At 44.2% G+C, this 25,294-nt stretch overlaps 1 protein-coding gene across 1 annotated transcript in view; it reads right to left on the bottom strand.

Annotated features, from left to right (window-relative positions):
* The window catches only part of RBM28 (RNA binding motif protein 28), a 1,154,212-nt gene that overhangs the window by 419,261 nt on the left and 709,657 nt on the right, over positions 1-25,294 (bottom strand). The gene's annotated exons all lie outside the window — the stretch shown is intronic.

Raw genomic sequence — 25,294 nt, 5'->3', positions numbered from 1 at the left:
ATAACTGGAAGACAAACATGATGATAAGAATCAGTAGGAAGACTGCCTGAAAAATGTATGAAGAACAGTTTGGATGAGTGGGAGAAAAGACAGAGAACCCCTACACTAATAATTAAAAAAATGAAACATCTAGTATCCAGGATCCCTCTTCCACAAGACAGCACACAACTATATACCTTATTTATGCCATACTGACTCATCTTAGGGTTTCTACCTGTCCCCTCTTTGTGCAAGAGTGTCCCTATTTCAGCAGTTGTTTCCTGGGGAAGAAAAAATAAATCACAAAAATAAACATCTTCTGATTTTAGACAGTATATTTCCTATGTTTCCTTCAACAGCTTCATAAGACAACTATTTTACAAATGAAAAATAAATATTACATGAAGCAATATAAGCAATTAAAATTGTGCAAGAGTGCTTTTTTAGCACTACACTGGTTTTAAGCATGGTTTGCCTTGCAGAATCTCTCAGTTCCATAAAAAAGTTGCACTTGGTGCATTTGAAAAGATATAAACTCTTTTAACACATCCAAGTCTGACTGAGCAACGTATTTTAAGTTATGAAATTCTCCCAGAAGGCATCTATACTGCAGTTCCACTCACTAGTGGCATACGGTAAACTGGATCAGGGAATCCACTGACTAAACTGAAGACTTGCACATATGAAGTCAACATCTGGAATCATACATTTCATGCAGAAGAGGAAACAATGGACCTTTCCTTGCTTGCTAAACTATTCTATCACTGAAATCATGTATCAGGGTAAAGCAGAAAGAGACAGGCATGGATCACATGAAGGATGTGCAAGACCACCCTCATCTCCAAGATATTGAAGTGAGGAAAGAGGTCTCCACTGGTAAGGAAGTCATCTTGTGAATCAGCCAGTTTCCTGTCTCAGTTGGGATTTTGACCAGGAATAACAAAAATGAACCAGAGGGATTATGTCAGAGTGCAAGTTGATGTGGATTACCCTGCTGATTTGAAAGTAGATCCACTGGTGTTTTAAAAAATATCAGTTCAATAATACTCCCAGGTATATAATTTCCACAAACCTGTTGAGAAGCTAAACTAGAACTTTGTTCTTTAAAGCCTGGATGAGTGTTTTCATCTGAGACTTCATCAGAAAGCAGGCTTAAAACACAGCTGAGTTTTATTCACAACTGCACAAGTGGTTCACTGTACAATGCCATAAAGGGAATCCCCATGGGACCCAAACAGAAATGCTGTCTATCTGCACTTGCTTACATGTTGACTGGCCTAAGTAAGCATGCATAAGACACATACTTTCAATTTAGTCATCATATCTCTTCATATGTAAATAGGGATGTGGCACCAAGCTTTTGGCTGGACATCCATGACCTAGGGTTTCCAACTATGGCTAGACCAAACATTTTAACAAAAGAGCCCACCATTTGCATTTAAGTCACTATAACATGTTATACTTAATTATATGTACAAGTAATGTTTTAAACCTACTCAAGTTTCCTACAGACTCTTTTGAGCTGATCTTTGCTTGCTTTTCGATTTAAGAAAGACCAAGTCTTATTCACCTACCGGCAACTTTGCACAACTGACAGCGCCTCAAACATCACCTATGTCTAGGATCTCAACTTACACAGTACTTCAGGGGGTTTACTTGCATGCATGACTCCAAACTGAGCATGTTGCGGTTGCTAGACTGGGGTTTTAAGGTAAGCTTCAAAAGTCCTCTTAGTTGCCATCAAGGAATGTACAAAGGTTCGGTATTTGGCCAAATGGATAAGATTTGTCAATGACTGACTCAAGTGTTAAAATCCTTTTTTTCTTATTGACTTGATTTAGTTCTAGATGGCCTATTTTATTTTTACTTTATTTTTACTGTGTGCGATATTCTAGTGTCATTTTATGGAATCTCTATACTGTAAAAGCTCTAGATCTTGTAAATCACTTGTCTATTCATGTAATAGATAAACAAGTGACTGCTCAATACTGTTGAGTACAACCTGGAAGAGTTTCTTTCTTCCTTGGTGCTGTACAACCACATAGATGATATATAATAGGTGGGGCTTTCTTCCCATGTGGGGGTGCAGGAGGGGAACTACAGCCTAGTTCCTACAACAAATACTTCATGCTGTATAAATTTAATGAGTAGCTCTTGAGTATTACACTGGAGAAAGTGATGCATGTAAGAATGAGTTCCAAACTGACCTGCCTTCCAGAAGGTCATAACATGCATAAAATGCTGATATATGTAGCCTGACCAAAAAGCAACTGAAGCTGAAATCATATAGATGTCAGTCAAGATCACCACAAGGTGCCTGTCCAGGGTGGTAGACAGACCAAAGTAAGAGGGGTTTCCATATGAAGCCCCAATAAACTCCAAAATGCTGGCTATCCAATCTGGTGGATCAGAGTATCTACATTGGAACCCACATTCTAAGTAGTGCTGGTTGTTTCCCTAACTGTGGCAGACAACCCTGGCTTTAGAAGGACAGTACAGTTGTGTACACCTACCAAAAATGTAGATGTTCGAGTGTCTTCACTGTTGCAGTCATGACTGTAGGGTTCTCCCCTGCCGGCAGGCAGCCCTAGGTCAGCCAGAATCCCAAAGTCTGGGTCCGGCGTCAGCTGTTCAACCATGCTCCCTGACGTCAGAGCGCCAGGAGTACAAAGCTGACAGCCGACGCCATCTTCTCCAGTTTTTCTTGCCCCAGATATCAGGAGTCCCAAAATGAAAAAGGTCCCATAACCTTTGCAAATACACCTCAGAAGAATGGTGAAAAAAGGAAATACACAAAAGTAAAAATAAGAGGGGACAGGAGGGAGGGAAACCCAGACTGCAACAGTGAAGACACTCGAACATCTACATTTATGGTAGGTGTACACAACTGTACTATGTTCATTGTGTTTCACTGTTACAGTCATGACTGTAGGGTAGAATCCCAAAGCTGAAAGAAAGGGAGGTGGTCATAAAGAGGAAGGGGCAGCTAAAAGGCCCTGCAAGACTGCAGAGGCAAAGCCTGCCCTAGACTTAGAGTAGAGAGGTAGATTGTAGTGCTTAGAAAAAGTATGCACTGAACTCCAAGTTGCAGCTTCCAAAATGTCTTTGGTAGGAACTCCCCCGAGGAAGGAGGCAGCAGCTCTGGTGGAATGAGTCCGTATACTCCCTGGGATTTGCTTTCCATGGTGTGAATAACAAAATCTGATTCCATGAGCAATCCATTTAGAAATGGTCTGTTTTGAAATGGCTTTACCTTGGGAACTTGAAGCATAAGAAGCAAACAATTGTTCTGATTTTCTGATGTCCTTGGCTCTGTTCAGGTAAAAACGTAGTTGTCTGTGTACATCCAAGGAATGTAAGATACTTTCCCCTTTATTTTGAGGAGTGGGGAAAAAAGTTGGCAAGTGAATAGTTTGATTTAAAGCCACTTTGGAAACCACCTTAGGCATGAAAGTAGGAGTAGTCCTTAAAGATACCCTGTCTTGATGAAAAATAATATAAGGGTCCACAGCCATAAGAGCTTGTAACTCTGAAACTCTCCTGGCAGAGGTTACGGCTAACAGGATAGCGGTCTTCCAAGATAAAAACTTGATGTCAGAAGAGGCAGCAGGCTCAAAAGGAGGCAAGGTTAGTTTTTCCAAAACATAGTTGAGATCCCAAGCAGGAATGGGAGGGGATCTAGGAGGTCTTAAGTTCTTAGCTCCTCTGAGAAACTGTCTCATGAGCTGATGGGAAAAGATGGGAGGGTCTGTATTATAATGAGCAGAAATAGCAGAGGCATGTATCTTAATGGAAGAGAAAGAGAGACCCTTATGTAAGAGATCTGTCAAGTAAAGTAAAATTAAAGGAACAAAATCTTTTCCATTTTCCTGCATAAGATTTTCTAGTGCTAGGACGTCTGGCTTCTAAAATGACATCTATAACCTGCTTGGGTAGTAAAGAAGAAATCAAAGGCCCTGGATTAACCAGGCCGCCAGGCTGAGAGTTCTGAAATGAGAGTGTAGAACCTGACCCTGATGTTGGGACAGAAGGTTCGGAGACTGAGGTAAAACCCAAGGGGGCTCCAGGCATAGGTTTTTTTAGAGTTGGATACCAAAACTGCCGAGGCCAATTTGGAGCCAGCAAGATTATCATCTTGGGCTTGTCCTGTTTTATCTTCAATAAAACCCGTGGAAGAAGAGGAAGAGGCGGAAAGGCATATCCCGAGAGGTTCCTCCAACTGAATGACAGGGCATCCACTTTCCAAGCTTCTCTGTGGAAAGTCCTGGTGCAAAAATTCTGTAGTTGATGATTGAGATGGGATGCAAAGAGGTCTATGTGAGGACATCCCCAGACTGCTGTTATCATCCTGAATATTTTGGTGTCCAGCATCCACTCGTGTGGATCCGAAAGGTTTCTGCTCAGACTGTCTGCCAGGAAGTTTTGTTTCCCTGGTAGAAACTGAGCTTGAAGATCAAGATTGCAAGCTAGAGCTGTGTTCCATAGATCCATGGCTAGTCTGCAAAGGGGGTAGGAATGAGATCCCCCTTGCTTGCTTATGTACCACATAACTGTGGTGTTGTCTGTCTGTATTAGCAGTTGTCCTGGTTGTAAAAGATTCCTGAAGGCCAATAGAGCTTTCTGAACGGCTAACATTTCCTTTAAGTTGACATGCAGGTGCTTCTGATCCTTCGTCCAAAGGCCCTGCAGACAATTGCCCTGAAAATGGGCTCCCCAAGCATAATCCGAGGCGTCCGTGGTTAGAATCTGAGTGGCAGGAGGCAGACGGAAGGGTTTCCCTTTGTTTAGAGCACATGCCCTGGACCACCAAAGAAATTCCTTTTGAAGGCAAGGAAGGACGGAGATCAGTATGTCTAGACTGTGGTAATGCTGAGACCATACACTTTTTAGGTACCACTGTATTTTCCTCATGTGTAGTCTTGCATATGGTACGAGAAGGATGCAGGAGGCCATGTAACCCAAACCCTGCAGGAATTTCCTTGCAGATAGTTGAGTTAAAGTTGCCAAGGTTCTGAAAGTTGAAGCCAGCTGTAATTGTTTTTCGGATGTCAGAAATGCCATCTGGGTTGTGGTGTTTAGAAGTGCACCCAGAAAAGTTATCTGTTGTGATGGTGTCAAATTTGACTTTTTTATGTTTACAGAGAATCCCAGGAACTTGAGGAGGTTCTGTACAAATTCTAGATGTTGGAGTAAGACATCCTTGCTGTCTGCCTGAATTAGACAATCGTCCAGATAAGGGTAAATTTGAATTCCCTTGAGTCTGCAGTAAGCTACTACTGGAGCCAGGCATTTGGTGAAGACCCTGGGCGCAGAGAATTGAAAGTGCCTCGATCCGGCCTTGAACCTGAGGTATTTTCTGCGATCCTGCCTGATGGGAATGTGTAAATATGCCTCCTTTAAATCCAAAGTTACCATCCATGCATCTTTGGACAGCATTGCAAGTAGCTGTTGTAGAGTAAGCATCTTGAATTTTGGAATCTCCAGAAAGGTGTTCAAGACCGACAGATCCAGAATGGGTCTCCATGAGTTTTGCTTCCTTGGGACTAGAAAGAGCCTTGAGTAAAAACCTTTTCCCATCGCTGAAAGTGGAACCAGTTCTATGGCATTCATAGCCAAAAGAGCTTCCACCTGGTTTAAGGCCTCCATCCATTGATGTTTTGGAAGGTCTGGCCATCCGCTTGGCCTTGGCAAGGTAAGAAAATGGAATTTGTAACCACTTAAAACCACATCCAAAACCCACTTGTCTTGGGTTATTTGAGTCCAATTTTGATAAAAAAGAGTGAGTTTTCCTCCGAGAGGGGCTTCCAGGCAATAAATTCCTGTAGCCCAACAGAGGGAGTCATTGAGTTTGTTTCCTTTGAGTTTGTGACCTGTCCTCTCCTCCCCTAGGGGTGGAAGCAGTCCAGTGTCTTGGTCTATAAGAAGCTTATGTTTGAGGCCTTCCTCTGGAGCATCTATATCTACCCCCTCTGAGGCCTGTCTGAAGTGGGAAAGGACCAATTTTTGAAGGCCAATTCCTGCTAAATCTAGGTGGCTGTACTTGTAAGAAATCTTTAACTGTTTGCATGGATTTCGCCTTATCCTCCATCTTTTTAATCACCTCTTCAGCTTTTGATCCCAAACAAAACATTATGCTTAACAGGAGCATCCAATAATTTAGCCTTTACTTGTTCAGGCAAATTTTGTTCCTTTAGCCATGCATGCCTTCTAATGACTGTGCCAGAGGCCGCAGCCCTACAAGAAGCCTCCAAGGCATCAAATCCACAGTGTAAACCATGCTTCCCAACCTGTTCAGTGGCATGCAATAGGTCATGTAATTGCTTATCATCTGCACAGGCAGAAATGGAAGTAAGCTTTTGTTTTAAAACAGACAAGAGAAATTGCTGGTATTTTAGCATATGAAACTGACAGTTTAAAGCCCTAATGGACAAAGTAGCAGAAGTGTACACCTTTTTGCCCCATCTTTCTAAGGCTCGAGAATCCTTTTCAGTAGGAATGGGATTTTTGGCAGAAGCGGCCTTAACTCCCTTAGGACCCTGAGAAATGGTTTCAGGGTCAGCAGAAGGGTTCTTGTATAAAAACTGATGGGAATCAGGAACCCTGTAATATCTATCAGGCTTAACAGGGGCAGGAGGAAAAGAGTCAGTGGTTAAGTTAGCCTCCGAAAAGGCATCATCCACAATATCCAAAACAGGAGGAATAGCCAGGGGTCTATGTTGGGGAAGAAGAAGAAAATCCCTCAGTCTTTTCTTGGATTCCGAATATTCCTGTCCTTCCCAGTGGAAATGTTCCCTCATTTCATGCAAAGTTTCCACAAAAGAGAAATCCTCAGGAGGAGAAGCTGAAGGAATGGATTCTTCAGCATCAGAATCTTCATAAGGAGGGAAAGAATATTCCTGATCAGAAGAAGAAACTGAGGAAACAGAAGCCTGATCAGAGGAATAATAATAAACATCCTGCCTTGGCCTTTTATCTGGAGGGGGATGTGAACCCCTAATCATAGTAAGTAAATCCTCCGCCATCTTGAGTAATTGTTTCTGTGACTTGGGAGCCGGTTCAGAAGAGGCCTGTGTTGTAGACTTTGATTTAAAAGGAGTCTTTGCCTTTGTCTTTGGCTTTGCCTTTACTAGAAGCTGAGTAGGCCTGAAAACCCCTTCGGAAGCCGGTACCTGTACAGCGGCTCCGGACCCATCCGAAGGAGCATTGTCCGAAGGTCCTGCAACAGAAATATTTAAAGGCCTGGTTGGCTCCTCATGAGAGTCCGTTTCGGCCGTCGGTTCTGAAATGGCCGAGGACAGGGGCTGCAAAAGCGCCTCACTGACGACGGCCGAACCTGAAGCTGGCTCCGCTTGTGCGCTATCATCAGATTTGGACCTCGGAGGCCTGTCTTTATCCTTGCGACGTTTGTGAACTCCGGTAGCCGGGACCGTATCCGACGACATTTTGTAGTTAAAGCGCCTACCAAAGTAATGAAAAGCAAAATCGTACCTTCGCTTAATTGTACGTTGCTTGAATCTAGCACAAAACCGACAACTAGCTACGTCGTGGTCAGGGCCTAAGTAAGGAAAATCCTTATGAGGTATTTGCTTCCCACATGAAATACAATTATTAACTTTTTCTGACATCGGAGTGGAGCAAGAAAAAAGTTTCCCCAACGGGGTACTTAGCTTTGAGTGGAGAAGAAAATCTTCGGACTGAAGTATATCAGAAAAATTCATCAAGAGTCAGCCGACCGGCACTTGCGAACTGCTATCACCGCACGGCAAGAAAGACTGGAGAAGATGGCGTCGGCTGTCAGCTTTGTACTCCTGGCGCTCTGACGTCAGGGAGCATGGTTGAACAGCCGACGCCGGACCCAGACTTTGGGATTCTGGCCGACCTAGGGCTACCTGCCGGCAGGGGAGAACCCTACAGTCATGACTGCAACAGTGAAACACGATGAACATCGAATGTTCTGTATAGCCAGAGGCATGACAATCTTGACTCATGCCCTTTTCAGCCGCAATGGGTTGAGAAAAAGGTAAATGATTTGTGCTTTCCTTCCCTGACCTTTGTAATATAACAAATAATCAATAGGAATGTGGGAATGCATGCAAAAATATTCAGTGTTACATCACCTCAACCAATCTTTCCACACTGAGCCAAGCAGAAGAATAAATGACCATGTTCCTGTAAGTTTTGAACATGTCAATTTCTGAAATACTTCACATCCAAAAGACCAAAATCAGTCACAGCATCAGAATCCACAGATCAATTAAGACTTGTGCAGTGGCTCACAAAGTCCACAAGGTCACTTATATCCCTGGGGATGTAAAACAGTGAGACACTGTATATGTCCTTCTGTCAGACAGGCATCTTCGCTACATAGGGGGTTATAGCCTTGCTTATTTAGGGACCACATTACAGTCTGGATGCCTGACTGGATCAGGATAGACCCAAACATTTTTTTCTCAAGGCCTTTAAAACTAGGAGAAAAGCTATGGTTGACAGAGAGCTCCCTCTTCAGGATGATCACCCTACCATCATCAGAAACTGCAATGGGTTCAGCAGCAGAAGAGAAAAGCCCAGAAGACGGCTGGTGGAATTGTCCACCTCTCTAGAAATTAAGGGTCCAACAACAGAAGAAGGAAGTCCAAGAGTGAATAGTGGTTCTAAAGCAACAAATATGTCACACAGCATTTTAAAACGTACATCCTTGGGCATGCAAATGGCACCATAAAGATCAAGGAAGCCATTAAGCACGATGCTGTAGTAGTGCCAAAGTCTGGACCCTGAGATCCACACACAACACACACACACACACACACTGCTGCACTGGACTGCATAAGCTCGCAACCTGGTTCTCTCTCTTATTAAAGTTCTAGTTCCAGTCGTTTAAAGAAGGATGTGGATTAATGTAAAAACTTTTTTAAGTATGGGCTGAAGGAAAATCTTCAATAGTCTCTGGTGGGTTTCTGTGTCATCCAATTGTAATTTTATGTTAAGTTATAACTCCTAACACATGTCCAGCATCATTGTAGTGCCGCAGAATGACAGTCAGTCAGTGTAACAGCACTTAGACTACAGCTGAGGTCAAGTGCAGCCCCCTCACAAAATTATAGGACAGTAATGTTGATAGAATTCACTTGAAGTTCAACATTTTAAATGCATGGTTGTGCACTTTGGTTGTGGGAATCATGGGATGTTACAAGCTTTAAAAAAGCTCAACCTCCATGGCTTTCTCCCATGGTGGATAAGATCAATACTGAACAGAATGTGACCGCACCAACAAGGGCATTCATATGAGAAACCAGACAGGAATTCCTCCAATTTAGTGTTACCCTCAGACACTGCAACCGTAAGGGACAAAACACAAAATGACTTCCAAGTCATCTCTGGACAGGGCTACTAGAAGTAGGCCATCCAGGAACAGGAACATAAGAAAACTCTACTCCTGTGAAATCAGACTATGGACAACCCAACTTGACAAGGGCTGAGAGTGGTAAAGAAAGTCTAAACAACTTTTTTCCCCACTATTTTTTTACCCTATTTCAGCAGAGAAAAACTAGCCTTGCCCCAACAAGGCACCCCTCTAAATACTTTCATTTTCCTCTGGGTGAACAGCCTTCACTGTATTCATTCACATCAAGAAAAGAGTCAAGAAGTGGCTGTGGTGCCTTCATACTCTATGAACTGGGATATCTACGTTAAGCTACAACTCTTAAATACATGCCTAGTAAGCTATCTCATAGGAATACACAGTGGGTGCAGCACAGGGCTATCACTCGCATAACCCTGCACACATCCTCATTGCCTTAAAAGGATGAAACATCTCTGGTAAGTTTCTTTGTTCACCATGGAGAAAACGGTTACCTCTACTATGCTCCCAGGAAAGAGTACCACACCTTCCCCTCCATCCCCTTCACTCTTCCCTCATCACTGTGGGCTCCTCTACTGACAGAGCTGCTATTTAATCCCCAATCATCTGAGATGCAGTCAGGGTTCTATCCCTTTAAGCCACAGAGCTGTGTTAATAAATGGAAGCTGTGCAATGGAAATAATGACCATGCAGAGTGAGAAGAGAAATCTCCAATGTGGTCTTTTAAGTACTAATGTACAAAAACATTCAGCAAATCCAGTGAAACTAACTAGGCACCCTGCAGAAAAAATACATTAACCTCTAGACCACCTGAAACCTACAGATGGCATTGACAATTATGCTAATGTGACACAGCTGTACCTGATAGGATCAGAACAAGATCGTCAAGACAAAACATGCCTCCCTGGTGGACATCTAGCATTAATAAGTTCTACAACAAGAGGAAGAAGTTGCTGTCTAAAAATAAAAAAAGAGAGGTCTCAGCACTGGAGGAACGCCCTTCCTCTGCTTGAACAAATAAACAAGACAACTTGTAAAATCCTCTAAAGGCAACTTCAAAAAAATTAGCAACCACAGCTAAGGATAACCATAAGGCATTCTTCAGCTATATCCATAACCTAAATGGCAGGAAAGTACAGTTGTGTACACTTACCATAAATGTTTTAGATGTTCGAGTATATTCACTGTTGCAGTCCTAACCAATGGGTTATCCGGCCCCTGGTAGACCTCGATTAGCCAGAATACCAAAGGTAAGTAAATATGACATTGGTTGTCATCAGTTGTAAAGCACGTCAGGACGTCCAATAGAAAAGGAGGCAGCCGATGTCACTTCCTCAGTCTTTCTTGCCATAGCAGTCAGAAGCCCCCAGAAAACAAGGCTTAAACCAAAAGCAATTTTGTCAAATACCAAATTTAGCCTGTACCCTAAGAAAAGAGAACAGGAGAGGACCAAAATGGGGGAAGGAGAGAGGGAAACCAGGACTGCAACAGTGAATACACTCGAACATCTACATTTACGGTAAGTGTACACCACTGTACTATGTTCACCGTGTTTCACTGTTGCAGTCCTAACCAATGGATTGATTACCAAAGCCCAGAGAAAAGGGAGGAGGAACCAAAAGAATCAAAGATCGGAAATGTCCTGCAGAACAGCAGTGGCAAACCCTTTCCTGGTTCTAGAAAACAAAGGCAAATTATAATGCTTTGTGAAAGTGTGAACAGACCACCATGTGGCAGCCTCCAAAATGTCTTTAATAGGGACACCCCCTTAAAATGCTGCAGAAGTGGAAGCTGCTCTAGTTGAGTGGGTCCTAACCCCTTGAGGAGGAACCTTGCCATGAACGGAGTAACAAAAAGTGATACAATGTGCAATCCATTTAGAAATGGTTTGCTTAGAAATACCCTTGCCCTGGGCTGCAGGGGCAAAACTGACCAATAACTGTGCTGATTTCCGAAGGTCTTTAGTCCTGTCCAGGTAAAACCTGAGCTGTCTGTGCGCATCAAGAGAATGTCTGATCCTTTCACCTTTATTTCGAGGATTAGGAAAGAAGGTAGGAAGGTGTATGGACTGATCAAGAGTCAGGCTAGAAACTACCTTAGGCGTAAAGGAGGGGTTGGTTCTTAGAGAGACCCTATATGCATGGAAAATAACAAAGGGCTCCACAGCCATCAAAGCTTGCAGTTCCGAAACCCTCCTTACTGAAGTTATAGCCAAGAGGAAGGTAGCCTTCCAAGAGAGAAACTTTAAATCTGCATTGGCAGCTGGCTCAAAAGGAGGATGAGTGAGTTTCTCTAAAACAAAATTAAGATCCCAGGCTGGAGTAGGTGCCCTTCTGGGAGGTTTTAAGTTGCAAGCATCTCTGCGAAACATTTTCATCAGGGGATGAGAGAAAATGGGTTGTTCAAAAGAACAATGAGCAGAAATGGCTGAAGCATGGATCTTTAGAGGAGAAAAAGAAAGACCACCTTGAAGCAAATCAGCCAGGTATTCCAGGATCAGAGGAAGGGCAGGCTGAGAAGAAGATTCCCCTCTAGCCTGCATCCAATGAGAGAATCTTTCCCATTTGCCAGTGTAGGACTTCCTAGTGCTAGGCCTCCTGGCCTCCCGGCCTCCCTCAGCACATCACCCACCTGCTGGGAAAGGGAAGAAGAAAAGGGAGGAGTCATACAATGAGCCATGCTGCCAAATGTAGAGACTGAAGATGAGGATGTAGAATGTTTCCCCCCCTTCCTGAACCAAAAGATCTGGCTTCAGAGGATGATGCCAAGGAGGACGGTGGGAGAGACTGCGAAGCAGTGGATACCAATGCTGTCTGGGCCAGTCCGGAGCTATGAGAATAGTCCTTGGTCGTTCATCCCTGATCTTCAGTAATACTCTGGGAGGAAGAGGAGGGAAGGCATAAACTGACAGCAGCGTCCAAGGGAAGGACAGAGCATCCACTCTCCCCAGCTCTGCTGTGATGCTGTCTGGTGCATAAAAGAGGTAGAAGACGGTTTTCTGGGGAGGAGAAAAGATCCACCTGCGGTGTGCCCCAACGCTGAATGATGCTGCAAAAGACTGCTCTGTTCAACTGCCATTCGTGAGGATCCAGGGTTTGTCTGCTCAACTGGTCTGCCAAAACAATGAGCCTTCCTGGAAGAAAATGAGCTAGGAGATGTAGGCCCAGAGATGCTGCTATGGACCAAAGATTCATGCTCTGCCTGCACAGGGGGTAAGAATGAGTCCCTTCCTGCTTGCTGATGTACCACATGACTGTGGTGGTGTCGGTTCTGACGAACAGGGTCCCTTGAGAAAGAAGATGCTTGAAAGCTATTAAGACCTGCTGAACTGCTATCAACTCCTTTAGATTTATGTGCAGGTGCATCTGCTGGGCATTCCAACGTCCCTGATGCATCTGTGGCAAGAACTCGAGTGGCAGGAGGTGGGCGAAAAGGCATGCCTTTGTTTTATAGACAGGCTGTTGCCCACCATAGAAACTCTGTCTGCAGACATGGAAGCAGAGGAATCATCATATCCAGGTCCTGTGTGTGTTGACACCAAATGTTTTTGAGGTACCATTGCAATTTCCTCATATGCAGTTTGCTTATGGAATCATGAGAATGCAAAAGGCCATGTATCCCAGAGTTAGCAGGTATTTCCTTGCAGGGAGCTAGGACAGGCTTGCCAAGTCCTTAAAGTAAACTGAAAGAGTTGTCTGCTTCTCCTGGGTGAGATATATCATCTGGGAGTCTATGTTCAGACTCGCTCCCAGGAATGTTATTTACTTGGATGGCACCATTTTTTTATTTTTCCTCGTTGAGAGTGTAACCCACGGAAGAGAGAAGAGTCTTTACGAATTCTAGATTCTTTAACAGCTGTTCCTGAGAATTTGCTAGAATCAGACAGTCGTCCAAGTATGGATAAATCTGAATTTTCTTCTGCCTGCAAAAAGCAATGACTGGGGCCAGGCACTTTGTGAAAACTCTGGGAGCAGTAGATAAGCCAAAGGGCAGCAAAGAGAATTGATAATGTTGCTTGCCCACCCTGAAACTAAGGTATTGCCTGCAACCTTCCCTGATAGGGATGTGCAGATAAGCTTCTTTGAGATCCAAAGTTATCAGCCAGGAATCCTTTTCTAACATTGGCAGCAACTGATGCAGAGTGAGCATTTTGAACTTTGGAATTACCAAGAAAGAGTTCAGTATGGACAGATCTAGGATAGAACGCCAGCTGCCCTCTTTTTTTGGAACTAGGAAAAGTCTGGAATAGAAACCCTGGCTTACCTGCTGAGCAGGAACGGATTCTATTGCTCCCAGAAGAATTTGTTTTTCTACTTCTGCCCTTTGGTTTGGAGGAGTGTTTGGGAATCCTTTGGGAAATGGAAAAGTGTGGAAAGAAAACTTGTGGCCTAGGGATACAGTTCTGAGTACCCATCTGTCATCCGTGATAGTGGCCCAGACATTTGCAGAAAGGGCCAACCTTCCCCCTTAAAAGACTCTCCAGGTAGGTGTATTGCAAATACCACAAGGGTAAAAAGGCCAATACCAACAATGGTACGAAAAGGAATACCTGTGGGTAGAGCTGAGTGAGGAATTAGAGAAAAGATAAACTGACAGGAATGAACTCACAAATACTTCTAAAATTTGAAAAAATATAACAGTTGGAGAGCTCGGTGAAACGCTGCTATATGGCTGCGTGGCAAACGAGATCTGGAGTAACTGGGTGAAGAGCATTGTGAGCAGCAGCTTAGCTCAAGACTTTTTGGTGCATGCAAGCTTGGTATAAGGCCGACTTGGTTCTGAGGGCTCGGAACCGAACCCATCAGTGATGAATAGGAAGAAGATTAACAACTTCAGATTATCAGTTTGAGGGCAACAGACAACTAAAGGATGCTGCATCTTATTGTCACCTTTTAATTGACCCTACATCAGGTTTTAAAAGGAGGCTAGATGAGTATTTGAACCAGGTCAAATTAGAAGGTGTTATTCAGGCATCTTTGGCACATCAATTGGTGGTTGATGACAGAGATCCATAAATCAGTTACTAAACTCCAGGTCATCCCATAGCTGCAGGAAGGGGTTCATTAATTGAGCCTCTTTTGATTTATTTGGAATCCAACATGACACCTCTTCTGATTTTTGTAAGAGCAAACCTCGCAAAAGCCTTCAATACAATACCCCACTCGGGCATTATAGATAAGCTCACCAGCTTAAATATAAACCTCTATGTCACTAGATGGGTTGCAAACTGGCTCAAGGACAGAACCCACATGGTTAGAATTGCTGGAGCCATGTCAGACTCCAAACCAGTTACAAACGGCGTCCCACAAGGCTCAGTCCTGGGACCTCTCTTGTTCGGTATATATTTCTCAGAGGTACAAGCAAATACGGAAGGACTGTGGCTGACCAAGTTCGCAGATGATTGCAAACTGGGCGCCATAATCGACTCTCCAGCCGACACAAGCATCCTCCAAAAGGGCCTCATAGAAAAGTACAGTTTTGTACCTACCATAAATGTAGATGTCCGATAGATATGCAACTGCAGTCATAACATATTGCTTGTCCTGCCTCAGGCAGCCCTCGGTCGGCCGGATTCCAAAGTCTGGGTCCGACGTCGGCTGATGTCGCATTTCTCTCCGATGTCAGAGCGGCTGGAGTATATAAGCATCAGCCGACGCCATCTTCTTCAGTGTTTCTTGCCCCAGATGCCAGGTGCACTCCAAGGAAGGCTGTAATCAAATTGGAAGACAAAAATAGGTTTCTAGACAATAAATAAGCAATAAACAGATACACCATAACAGATATCCCCAGCTAAGGATAACAGGGAGAGGAGTGGACCCAAGGTATAGAGGGAAGGAGGGAGGAAACCCGACTGCAGTTGCATATCTATCGGACATCTACATTTATGGTAGGTACAAAACTGTACTATGTCCTTCAAGAATGCAACTGCAGTCATAACATATGGGTTGAATACCATAGCTTAGCTGGGGGAGGTGGTATGCTCTAAGAAAAGGATGGTGTAGCTATCAATCCCTGCAGGACTGCCGAAGCAAAGCCTGCTCTGGATCTGGAATATAAAGGGAGGTTGTAGTGTTTGGAAAATGTATGCACGGAGCTCCATATAGCAGCTTCTAGAATGTCTTTTGTAGGCACCCCTCTTAAAAATGCTGTAGAGGTGGCTGTAGCTCTGGTGGAGTGTGGTCTGACATTGGCTGGCACACTCTTTCCATGGAAGGAATAACAGAATCTGATGCAATGCCCAATCCATTTTGAAAGTCTGTTTGGAAATTGCTTTTCCTTGTACTCCAGGGGCGTAAGCTACAAAAAGCTGATCAGACTTTCTACTGGTCTTGGTTCTGTCTAGGTAGTAGCGAAGTTGTCTGTGTATGTCCAAGGTATGTAACAGTCTTTCCCCTTTGTTCTCAGAATTGGGAAAGAAAGTAGGCAGGTGAATTGCTTGATTTAAAGAAACCCTAGATACCACTTTTGGCAGAAAGGTAGGGTTGGTTCGTAAGGAGACCCTGTCTCTGTGAAAAGTTATGAACAGTGGTATTGCCATTAAGGCCTGTAATTCCAAAACCCTTCTTGCTGAGGTAATGGCCAGCAGGAAAGCTGTCTTCCAGGAAAGAAACTGTAAATCCACAGAAGCTGCTGGCTCGAAGGGAGGTAGAGTCAATTTTTCTAGGACAAAATTGAGCTCCCAAGCTGGTACTGGTGCCTTTCTTGGGGGCTTTATATTCTTGATTCCTCTAAGAAATTGCCTTAACAAAGGATGTGAAAACACAGGTGGATCAGTGTTGTATCTAGCTGAGATAGCTGAAGCATGTATTCTTATGGAAGAGTATGAGAGTCCTTTATGTAGCATATCTGCCAAGTATTCCAGAAAGAGAGGAATGCTCAAAAGTGATGCATCATGACCCTTGTTGGTATTCCAAATGCTGAATCTCTTCCATTCGGCTGAGTAAGCCTTTCTGGTGGATGGTCTGCGGGCTTCTGTTAGTATCCGCTGAACTTCCTTGGAGAGAGGTAAATTGAGGTTATTTATGGGATTTCCCAAGCTGTTAGCTGTAGCGTCTGGATGTTGGGATGAACTGTCCTGAAGTTGTGTTGAGTGAAAAGTTGGGGCCATTGTGGAAGGGCCCACGTTTTGTTGTGACATATGCTCCGTAGTAGTGGGTACCAGTGTTGTCTTGGCCAGTCTGGAGCTATTAGGATCCCCTTCAGCTGCTCTGCTTTGATCTTCAATAACACTGTGGTCATCAGTGGCAGAGGTGGAAATGCATAAATTATCAGGGAGCTCCAGTTGAATGAGAGGGCATCTATTTTCCATGCTTGTGGATGATATGTCCTTGAGCAGAACTTTTGTAAGTGATGACTGAGGTGGGAGGCAAATAGGTCTACGTCCGGCCTGCCCCATGTCGAGGTGAGTCGTAAAAAGATGTCTGGATGTAGCCTCCATTCGTGGGGGTCTAGGAAATTCCTGCTTAGACTGTCCGCCAGAACATTGTCTTTGCCTGGAACAAACTGGGATTGTAACTGTATGCTTAGACCCAGTGATTTTTCCCAAAGATTCATTGTCAGTCTGCAAAAGGGGTAAGAATGAGTGCCCCCCTGCTTGTTTATGTACCACATCACAGTGGTGTTGTCTGTCCGTATTAGTAGGTGGCCTTGTTGAAGTTGTTGTCCAAAGGCCTCGATGGCATGCATTACTGCTAGCATTTCTTTTTGGTTGATATGCAGATGTGTTTCCTTTGGAGACCATTGCCCTTGAATACATCTGCCCTCCATGTGCGCCCCCCCATCCAAGGTCTGAGGCATCTGTGGTCATGATCTGTGTTATCTGAGGTTTTCTGAACTACATACCTGTGTTTGACTGGCTTACTGTGGCCCACCATAGAAATTCCTTTTGAAGACATGGAATGAGTGGAATAGTTGCTTCTAGGTTGTTGCTGTGTTGAGACCATAAGCTTTTTAAGTACCATTGAAGCTTTCTCATGTGTAGTCTTGCTAGTGGAACCAGGAGAATGCAGGATGCCATGTAACCCAGGGCCTGTAGGAAACTCCTTGCAGTCATCTGGGTGAGCTTTGCTAAACTTTTGAAGTAATGGGTTAACTTCTTTTTGTTGTCTGTCAGGTGGTAAGCCATTTGAGAGAGGGTGTAGTCTGGCTCCTAAGAAGAGAAGGTTTGGGGATGGCTTAAAGTCTTGACTTTTGAAAGGTGACTCGACCCAGTATCCTCAGTAAGTCGCTGAAGTGTAAGTTTTTTTTCGTCAAGGTTTGTTGTCCGTCCCATTGTATGAGGCAATCCAGCAGGTAATGTGGGATGTTTGAATCCCCTGGAGCCCAATGAATAAGCCAAATGGCAATACTAAGAATTGATAATGCTCTGGCCTGCAAAGAAATCTGAGGTATCTTCTGCAACTGTGTCTGATAGGGACATGCAGGTATGCCTCCTTGAGGTCCAGAGTAATCAGCCAAGACCCCTTGCCCAGCATGGGAAAGAGTTGCTGTAGAGTCAGCATTTTGAACTTTGGTACTATGAGAAAAGTGTTTAAAGTGGACAAGTCCAGTATTGGTCTCCATTGAGTTTCTTTTCTTGGAACAAGGAACAGTCTTGCATAAAACCCTGACCTTGTTCTTGTTGTGGAACTTTCTATTGCTTTTTGATCTGAGCAAGCAGAAATTTTTTTATTGATAGCTCTGCACTCTGATTTTGTGGAAGGTTTTGCATGCCTTTTTTTTCTTGGCAAGGTATGAAAATGGAACCTGTAACCATGGTCTCTGAACTGACTTGGCTTTTTCCTCAATGGACTTTAACACATCTTTGGCATTAGCACCAAAAGCTCTCTTTTCCAAGGGTGCATCAAGTTTTTGCCTTAACATGATCTACATGAAGCCTCCAATGCATCATATCCACACTATAGAAAGTGCCTGCAAAGACTTCCTATCTAAAGGTTCAGGAGAGGCCAATCTTTCTGTAAATCATCTAACAGGAAAAGACAATTGAGAGCTCTCATAGATAAAGTAGTGGAGGTCATACCTTCTTCCTTTCTTCTATGACCTTGCTTTTCTGTCGGAAGGCAAAGGGTTTTGAGGTGGTGTAGGAAACCCTTTTTGGCTGGGAAATTGAGAATGGGTTTCTGGGAACAGGAGCAGGAGGAAGAGTATCAGGGTAACACTGGAGTCAGAGTATAAATCATCCAAAACATCAAGCACAGGAGGTATAGCTAAGGGCCTGTGTTGGGGCTTTTTTTTTAGGCTGGCTCGGCTTTTTCGGAATATGAATATTCCTGGCCTTGCCACTTAAAATGCTCCTCATGGAAATTCAGAACTTCCCCAAAGAAATATCCTCAGGAGGGAGGGCCGAGGGGATGGAGTCATCTGATGATCTCATCCATAGGTCTGGAAGGGCTCTTCAACCTCTGATCAGGAAATTAAATCTGCCATAGACATGATTTGAGTTTCAGGAGTAGGCTGCTTGCTGGCTGCCTTAGCATGTAGGCCTTGATAGACATGGACATGGGAGGCCTTCCATATGGGAGTGTCCTTATCAACAGCAATGGTCTCGGCATTTCCTCGGTTTCAGTATCCGGAGGAAAATCAATAACTGGCGCCTGGCCTCCCGGACGGGTGTCTTCGGCTGGGGTATAACAGCATCAGCCGGGGCACTTCTTTTTCAGTGTTTCTTGCGAGCCCAGATGCCAGGTGCCCTCCAAGGCAAGGGAGGCAGTAAGACTGGAAATCCTTATGAGGTATTTGTTTACCACAAGACAAACAATTATTTACAGTAATACATCGGCTGAGGCAAGAAAAGGTCCCCAGCTGTTTTGATGAAAGACTATAGAGCTGACCCGGACCCAGACTTTGAATCAGGCCAACCGAGGGCTGGAGGGAGGACAACCCATATGTTATGACTGCAGTTGCATTCTGGACATCGGACAACTGGTGCACAGCCATGGTAGGTAAACTCCAAAAAGTGTATAGTCATCCCCTTCAAAAACAAAGTGCCCACAAATTACATAGGTGGTAATCCATAGAACGGAAGAAGTAATTAGGGACCTGGGACCTAAGTTGATAGACAACCACGCAATAAAGTGGGTAGAAACATGAAGGGATTCACATCTAGATCAGGGAGGTCGCCGTGCCTCTTCTCTCATCATCTCCTCAATAATTAGTACAATGCCCTTTGGGATGTACCTTACCAGACACCTAAGAGGATCAAGGGCTAAAACAGATGCCCTGCAGGACTAGCTCTGCCAAAGCAAAGCCTGCTCGGGATCTGGAGTATAAAGGCAGGTTGTAGTCTTTGGAAAATGGACATGCTGCACGAGCTCCATGTAGCACTTCTAGAATGTCCTAGGGATAGCCTAGTATGAACCTATGAACCTAAGAATCAAAGATATTGATTTTATATCAAATGAAAAGGCAGTACAAGTCCCCCTATTTAGGTACTGTGGAGGTGGCTATAGCTCTGGTGGAATTAGTGTGGCCTGATATTGGTTACAGCAATCACCTGCAATAAATTTACTATATACCATTTTTTCTATCTCTCAGTTAATCGTGGGCGTGACATCTGAAATGACTGCTGAAAGTTTGGAATAGCAATTTAGATAAATAAAGACATTTTGTTCAGAATTCTAATGAATATGACCTTTTCCAGAGAAGCAACAGATATGGACTTCAATGTTGAGGCTCAAATCTTCATAAGCATATTTCAGTTATGCCTAGGCTGATTACTACTTTTTAATGCTGGGATTTCATCAGTGATATTTAAGAGCTGCCAGCTGCATATTTTGTCATTTGGTTTGTTTGGAAACTGCCTTTCTGCTTATAAAAAAGGACACAGAAATTCAACTGGTACAGCAGTAAAAAGATTAGTGGGAAGTACTTTATGTGGCTGTTGTAAGCTAATATCCAGGACTAAATCCTTTACAGTCAATATCAATACCTAAAAAGTTAATGCGATATCAGACACCCGATTACCTGTTCTAGTGAATGGGAAATATATGGCAAGTTGGCCTTTTATGTTGGGCAAGCGTCTTGTTCTGTGTATGTACTACATGTGCAGCAGCTTTTTTCCTTTATTTTGAGGATTGGGAAAGAAGGTAGGCAGGTGAATTACTTGATTTAGAGACACCCTGGATATCACTTTTGGCATGAATGAATGATTGGTTCTTAAAGAAACTCTGTCCTGATGAAAAATGAGAAATGGAGGTACTGCCATGAGGGCCTGTATCTCCGAGACTCTTCTTGCTGAGGTAATTGCCAACAGGAAAACTGTTTTCCAGGAAAGAAATTGCAATGCTGAAGTAGCTGCTGGCTCAAAAGGAGGAAGAGTTAATTTTTCCAACACGAAGTTGAGGTGCCATGCAGGCACTGGTGGTTTTCTGGGAGGTTTGATATTCTTTATCCCTCTTAGAAACTGTCTTAGCAAAGGATGTGAAAACACAGGTGGATCACTGTTGTATTTTGCTGAAATTGCTGAAGCGTGTATTTTTATGGAAGAATATGAAAGGCCATTATGTAGCATTTCTGCCAAGTATTCTAGTATCTGTGGGATGCTCATTACTGATGCATCCTGACCCTTGTTGGCATTCCAGATGCTGAATCTCTTCCATTTGGCTGAATAAGTTTTTCTGGTGGAAGGTCTGCGTGCTTCCGGTAAGATCTCTTGAACTTTCTTAGAGAGAGAGATATGGGGAGAAGTCATGGAACCCTCCAAGCTGTCAGCTGCAGGTTGGGATGAACCGTCCCCGTAATTGTGCGGAGTCAGAAGCAGAGGCCATTGAGGCAGGGGCCACGGCTTGGTGCGAGTTATGCTCCTTAGTAATGGATACCAGTGCTGTCTTGGCCAGTCTGGAGCTATCAAAATGCCTTTCGGTTGTTCTGCTTTGATCTTCAGTAACACCTTGGTCATTAATGGTAGAGGTGGGAATGCATAGATTGTTAGAGAGTTCCAGCTGAAGGAAAGAGCATCCATTCTCCAGGCTTGAGGATGGTGTGTCCTCAAGCAGAACGTCTTCAGATGATGATTGAGGTGTGAGACAAAGAGGTCTATGTCCGGCCTCCCCCATGCAGGAGTTATTTGTGAAAAAATGTCTGGATGCAACATCCATTCGTGCGGATCCAAGATGTTTCTGCTTAGACTGTCCGCCAGAACATTGTCCTTGCCTGGAACAAACTGGGATTGCAACTGTATGTTCAGTTTCAGGGACTTTTCCCAAAGAGTCATTGCTAGCCTGCAGAGGGGGTAAGAATGAGTGCCTCCCTGTTTGTTTATGTACCACATAACAGTGGTGTTGTCTGTCTTTATTAGCAGTTGACCTTGCTGAAGAAATTTTCCGAAGGCCTCGATTGCATGAATCACTGTCAACATCTCTTTTTGACTGATGTGTAGATGCACTTCCCGGGGGGCCCATTGCCCTTGAATGCATCTGCCCTCTATGTGCGCCCCCCATCCATGGTCTGAGGCGTCTGTTGTAATGGTTTGGTTTGATTGAGGTTTGTTGAAAGACATGCCTTTGTTTAGCTGGCTTGCTTGTGCCCACCACAAAAATTCCTTTTGTAGACATGGAATGAGTGGAATGATTGCTTCTAAGTTGTGGCTGTGTTGAGACCATAAACTTTTTAGGTACCATTGTAGTTTTCTCATGTGTAGTCTTGCCAGTGGAATCAGAAGAATGCAAGATGCCATGAAACCCAGGGCCTGCAGGATTTTCCTTGCAGTCATCTGGGTGTGCTTTGCTAGGCTTTTGAAGTAATCTGGTGGTAGTTCTTGTTTTTCTTCTGTGAGGAAAGCCATTTGTGCGTTTGTGTCCAGTTTGGCTCCTAGAAAAATTATTTGTTGGGATGGCAGTAGTCTTGATTTTTGAATGTTGACTGTGTATCCCAAAGCCTGTAGTAAGTGAATGACATAGTTCAAGTTTCTTATCAAGGCTTGCTTGCTGTCCGCTTGTATAAGGCAGTCGTCCAGGTAAGGGTATATTTGTATCCCCCTGGAGTCTGCAGTGTGCAATTACTGATGCCAGGCATTTCGTGAATACTCTGGGTGCAGTACATAAGCCAAAAGGCAATGCTAAGAATTGATAATGCTCTGACCCTGCAAGAAATCTGAGGTATCTTCTGCAACTGTGTCTGATTGGGACATGCAGGTATGCCTCCTTGAGGTCCACAGTAACCAGCCAAGACCCCTTGCCCAGCATGGGAAGAAGTTGCTGTAACGTCAGCATTTTGAATTTTGGCACAATGAGAAAAGTGTTCAGAGCGGACAAGTCCAGTATAGGTCTCCATTGCTTTTCTTTTCTTGGAACAAGGAACAGTCTTGAGTAGAATCCCTGGCCTTGTTCCTGAGGAGGAACCTTTTCTATTGCTTTGATTTGTAGCAATTTTGAAACTTGTATGAGTGCCTCTGCTCTTTGATTTTGTGGCAGGTTTGGCATGTCTTGTCTTGTTGGTAAGGTATGGAAGTGGAACCTGTAACCTTTGTCTATTATGTCCAGAATCCATTTGTCCTTTGTTAAAACGTGCCAATTTTTTGAAAATAAGGATAATTTTCCGCCTAAAGGTGCTTCTCTTTGAGCCTTGGTCGGCGGTGTCAAAGTCAAGTCATTGTGACTGTCCCTGTGGAGCAGTAGAAGTCCCTGCGCCACTTCTCTGATTAGTCGGTTGCCATTGGCGGCCCCTGTAGGAGCCTCGGTATTGCCCTCTACCTCGAGCACGCCTGTTTTTTCCCCTTTGGAACTTGTCAGGGTCTGGAAAGGACCAATTGTTAGGTTCATAGGTTCATAGGTTTAAACTAGGCTATCTGCCCTAAGGCATTTATAAGCCTAGCCCAAATTTTTGTGGCTTACGCCACCCCTTAATGAAAAACTACTGTGCCCATTAGTTTGTTGTGCCTCTGTCCAGCAGTGACACAGAGATGATTCCCGGGGTAAACCTACGATCTCCCATCCACAGGTCTAGATTTCTCTTGAACAGAGTCAGCGAGGTGCTCTGCCTCACATGGACCGGGATTTTATTCCACAGCATAGGGAGTCTCTGAGTGATAAATCTATCCCTCCAGCACGTCCTATTTATATCCGTGCTAAGGTTTAAGTCGCTTGCTCTAGTGGTTTTGGTGGATTTGGATTTTTTGAGGTGGAGCATGTCCATTAATTCGGGTTGGACATGGCCTTGTATGTCAGGCACATGTCACCTCTGAGCAGGCGGTATGCGACTGAATAGAGCTGGAGTTTCTTCAATCTGGCAGCATATGACAGATTTTGGAGTCCCTTTATCCTTTGGTGAGGAACTTTTGGGGTTTCTCCAATTGCTGCAGATGTCGGGTGCGATACATCCCGAATGGGGCATTGTACTGATCATTGGTCTGATAAGTGAAGAATACAGGGGAACAATGACCTCACTAGATCTGGATGTGAATCCCTTCATGATCAGGTGGGCAATGTAGAAGGTCTTTCTAACCACTTTAGCAACGTGAGTGTCAAAAGAAAGGCCACTGTCAACCTGGGTCCCCAGGTCCCTGATAACCTCTTCTGTGCTTAGTGGATTGCCACCTAAATGGTAGCTTGGGGTTACCTTGTTTTTCCCGAAGTGTATGACTATACTTTTTGGCGTTTAACTTCAGGCCATGGCTCTGGCACCAGCTATCTGTTTCCGTGAGTCCCTTCTGAAGGATATCCGTGTCCGATGCACTTTCCACTATGGCTCAGTTTGCAGTCATCTGCAAACTTTGTCAGCCAAAGTCCTCCCATGTTGGCCTGTACTTCTGAGAAGTAGATGCCAAACAATAGGGGCCAAGGACCGAGCCCTGTGGGACACCACTTGTGACCGGCTTGGAGTCTGACACAGCCAGCAACTCTAACCCTGTGGGTTCTGTCCTTAAGCCAGTTTGCAACCCATCTTGTGACATATGGGTTTACATTTAAGCTGGTAAGTTTTTCTACAATACCCGAGTGGGGTATTGTGTCGAAAGCCTTTGCAAGGTCAAGGTAGGCTGTATGGACTGCCTTTCCCTCATCAACGGCCTTGGTGACTGTTTCGAAGAAGTCGACCAAGTTCAAAAGGCATGATCTTCCCTTGACAAAGCCAAACTGGGTTGGGTCCAATGTCTGCAAGTCCCCTATATCTTTGTTTATGGTCTTCGAAGGCCAATTCCTGCTGAACCTTGGTGGCTGAACCTGGAGGAAATCTTTGACTGTTTGTACTGATTTAGCCTTTTCCTCAATTGATTTCAACACATCCTGAGCATTAGCACCAAATAGCTTGTGTTTCTCCAGAGGTGCATCTAGAAGCTTTACTTTAACATGGTCTGGCAATGCCTGTTCTTTCAACCAAGCATGTCTACGTATGACGGCCCCTGTCATAGCTGCCCTACATGAAGCTTCCAATGCATCATAACCACACTGAAGAAAATGATTGCTAACCTGCTGAGTATTATGAACCAAATCCTGCAAGGCCTTTCTATCTAAAGGCTCAGGAGAGGCTAACTTTTTCTGCAAATCATCCATCAAGAAATCCTGATACTGAAACATATGAAAAAGACAGTTAAGTGCCCTCATGGCAAGGGTGGTTGAGGTATAAACTTTTTTGCCCCACCTCTCCAGGGACCTAGAGTCCCTGTCTGCGGGCAAAGGATTTTTGGCCGTGGAAGTGGCCACTCCTTTGGGCCCCTGGGAAATAGTTTCTAGATCAACAGAATGGGCCATAAAGAGATGTTTATGAGTTTCAGGAACCCTGTAATATCTGTCTGGCTTGACGGGAGCAGGAGGGAGAGAATCAAGAGTAGCACTCGAGTCTGAGTGCACATCATCCAATACATCTAACACTGGTGGAATAGAAAGGCCTGTGCTGGGGTAACTTAAGGAAAGTACGAAGCCTTTTCCTGGAGTCGGAGAAATCCTGGCCCTGCCACTGAAAATGCTCTCTCGTGGAGTGGAGGATTTCCCCAAAAGAAATATCCTCAGGGGGGTAGGCAGAGGG

Source organism: Protopterus annectens, chromosome 11.part0 (assembly GCF_019279795.1).
Source record: "Protopterus annectens isolate FY-2018-M chromosome 11.part0, PAN1.0, whole genome shotgun sequence".
Classification (NCBI taxonomy): Eukaryota; Metazoa; Chordata; order Ceratodontiformes; family Protopteridae; genus Protopterus; species Protopterus annectens.
This window is presented reverse-complemented; position numbering and strand designations above follow the sequence as displayed.